General features: G+C 45.5%; 1 long non-coding RNA gene across 1 annotated transcript; it reads right to left on the bottom strand.

Moving 5' to 3' along the window:
* Positions 1–289: 289 nt before the first annotated feature.
* LOC135810819 (uncharacterized) lies at positions 290–3394 on the bottom strand. The gene is made up of 2 exons (XR_010552407.1): positions 2994–3394; positions 290–1488 (listed from the first exon to the last, which is right to left on the bottom strand). It is a non-coding gene; the product is annotated as an uncharacterized LOC135810819 (long non-coding RNA).
* Positions 3395–3643: the final 249 nt, after the last annotated feature.

Genomic DNA, 3643 nt, shown 5'->3' with positions numbered 1-3643 from the left:
TCCTTCACAAATAGTCCCAATTTGTTCTCACCTTTAGGGCAATGAAGTAATTTTTTTCCTCGTGACTAACTTCGACCGACCAAGTTGCCCTGTCCCATTGATCTACAATACTTATATTGCACATTTGTGAAATATTGGACCTATCCAGATAAACGAAATGACTTTTATTCGAAATTACATTTTCCAAAGTTTTCCTTCACAAATAGTCCCAATTTGTTCTCACCTTTAGGGCAATGAAGTCAATTTTTCTTCAGGACTAACATCGGCTAACAAAGTGGCGCTGTCCCAGTGATCTACAATACTTATAATCATTGCACATGTGAAATATTGGGAGTCACAGAGTGAGGAAATGGCCTAAATTGAAACTTGAACTGTTCTGCCAAGTTTTATGCAGTGAACGCAGGGCTGAGAGCCCGCAAGAGCCATCCCGGAAGATCTTGTGCGCCACCAACCGAACCTTCGGTGAATGTTCACAAGGTTAGAAGCTCGCACAGATAACACACATTGGATGCTAATAGTAATACAATGCACTCAGGAATGTGTGCAAATACAACATAAACTTACATAATTAATTCCAAATAAAGTCAACAATAGCTGCCTCAACACAGTGCTATCAACCTTCCGTATTTTCCATATTTGTACGGAAAATCACTACTTCGTCCGCGCTATGGATTTTGAGAAAAAATGTACGGAAAATTGAACGGGATTGATCAGTATGTATAAGCATTGCAAGTGCAAGCTGAGCGATGAAAAGAAGAAAACCGAGTGGAAAGAAAACGCTGCAGTGGAGAGTCCTTAGAAAAGACTGAAAAAATATCATAATATCGCTGCACGAGATCATCCTTATAAGTTATAACGTCAGCTGATCGTACTGTGGTTGATTCATACGGCGGTAAATACACACCTGCCCACACACGCTCTCTAAACTGAAAAGTTTTTCTGGCACAGAGCTCTCCTTCCCGCCACCACTACCATCATCAGTTCGCGTCTGGCGCCTAGTCGATGCAGGGTGAGTGGTGTCCGACATAGCAGGCTGGTACATCAGGTAGCGTATGGCGCATAGCAGATGACACAGCAACAACGTAGCTTGATTGCGACGTACCTTTCGTCCCGGCTGGACTTATCAGGCAATCTTCTTCTTAGATGCCTTCACAAGGAGCTTGACTCAGGAGAATGAAGTTGAAGACTCCACTGCAACTGCACTTATGGTTGGTTCATATGGTGGTAAATACACACTTGGCAATATGGGGGTAAATACACGCCTGACCAGACACGCTCTCCAAACTGCAAAGTTATTCTGGCACAGAGTTCTCCTTCTCACCACCACCACCACCAGCACCATCAGTTCGCGCCTGGCGCCTAGTCGATGCATGGTTAGCGGTATCCGACATAGCAGGCTGGCACATCAGGTAACGCATGGCACATAGAAGATGGCAACGACATAGGTTGATTGCGACGTACATTTCGTTCTCTCGGTTGTGCTGTAGCCTGAAAAAGGAAATAAGACAATGCATCCACATAACACAGACAAGTAATTACTGTTACAAATAATGCATACTGCTTGATAACAGAGAAAGAAAGTCAGTGGTCACACAAGTTTTTGGTCGTCCCTGAAACGAAGATCGTTCCAGGGGGGGGGGGGGGGGGGGGGAGCTAAAATCTCAGTCGACTGACGCTATGCATACACATGTACATGCATGCGATTTTCGTCGTCCATTCATTTCGGAGGGTGGAGAGGAGGTCCGAGTACGAAATGAATGATGTTTTTTTCAGGGATGACTAATCACTTTTGCGATGACCCCTTATTGCATCAATTTATCATCTGAACTGCGCAATTGAGTCCCACTTTTATTATGTTGGGTCCAGATTTCAAGACTCGTGAAGTTCGAGGCGAAAAGCAGGCCGATGAAGGGACGCTAGTAATTCAGTCTAGTCCGGTGTCATGGAGAGGGACCGATGAACCGGCAACAAGAGAATTCAATACGCATGCTACTCTACAGTTCATTGCTGGGGAAGACTACTCAAGGCCACGTCACTCCGGCAATTCAATGTACAAATCAGCAGCAACACTTGCAAACGTATTCCTACCAGCTGACCAGCAAGTCACCAGCCATAGGCTCTTCAAATAATTCCAACTTAACAAAGAGAGGAGATGGACAGATCGGAAAGTATCGTGGCAAGCTCAGGACAACACACGTCCGGCCCTATCTAACAACAGTGGAAAGTGCGTGCCATGGTATATTTTCGAAGGCATCTCAAGAACCAGCTAATGTGGACTGGGAGTCCATTTGCATCGTCCGATCAGCTGCGTCAAGTGCCGTGAGCCAATGGCGAACACGTTTGACAGAGACTACTACCTCTACTGAATGCAACTTTGGCATGGCAGAGATCTACAAGCACGTTATCTTATCTATCAATAAAGTTGTATCCTCGTATGACTATGTGAAGTGTGAGGGCGTACTGTACTGCAGACGCGGCTACGACCTGGTTGGAAATGTACGCAACAGTTCCCACCCTCTTGACCAGAGATCGCACACACCCTAGGGTTTTGATGGGTTTGTACGACTCCCAGCTCTTGACTTTTGTTGGGTGTACGAGACGCACGCACAGTTTCCGTAGGGTGAGTACTTTTTCATGTAGTACTGAATGCGGCAAGCAGGACTCGCCCATCCGCCCCTCCCCACATGGATCTACTCGAATGGTTGCGGAGGTAGGGGTGCTCTGGCGGGATTTTACGACATACACAAGCGCGCACACAATATACACACGCACGCACACACATACACACGAACGCACGCTATGTCGCACGTCTTGGGCATGGCTTCGTGAATACAAATAATAATTAAAAATTTTTAATATAATAATAATAAACACAGCTCGCATCTTCCCTGAACCTGTTAGACAGGAGCAGAGTCGACGCATCTGTCAACAGTGTCAATATAATTTAATGTTATAATTTAAAGTATCCAAATGTTAGAGCAGCTTTACAAAACCTACCGTTCAATACCGGATCATCTTGTGACAGCTTCCTTGACTTGACCCCACTTCCTCTTGACGTCGGGAAATCGTTCACACCGGAGTTGGGACACGACTCATTGAAATCCAGGCCTATCTGCTGCTGGGAGCAGGACAGAGCTGATGGACGTCAACAGCGCCTGTAGAACAACCATAAACGAGTCTTCTTTCTCCGCAGTCAGGCGGGACAGCAGCTTTGCAACGCAAACTTCTTGCCTTCTGTGGGTCTTTAGCGGCTGGGATTCGGAACGCTCTGTAGAAACCATTGAAAAAGTACTGCACTCTATCAACCCACAAGTATTTCTTCCAATTCATGATTATTCGCAACTTTTTATGCAGTACGCGCACCAGATCAGAAGCCGCTAAGTAGCAAGGTTGAAAGTTTCAAGGCAAATTGAAAAAATATAATAACATAGAAATTAGAATTCAAACCATACCTGTGGCCCAAGCCAACACAGACACGCGAAGAGAAGGTAGATCTACGTCAGCTGAGGTTTCCTTAGGATCAGGAGGTGATTCTTGACCCGGATCTGGATCGCGATCAGCAGCACTCTCTGCCTCCATCACGATCATCAAATGCAACCAATTACTTGGAAAAGTAGTTCATTCTTCTTCTTCTTTTCGAGCT

This window comes from Sycon ciliatum, chromosome 2 (genome assembly GCF_964019385.1).
Source record: "Sycon ciliatum chromosome 2, ocSycCili1.1, whole genome shotgun sequence".
Taxonomy (NCBI): domain Eukaryota; kingdom Metazoa; phylum Porifera; class Calcarea; order Leucosolenida; family Sycettidae; genus Sycon; species Sycon ciliatum.
This window is presented reverse-complemented; position numbering and strand designations above follow the sequence as displayed.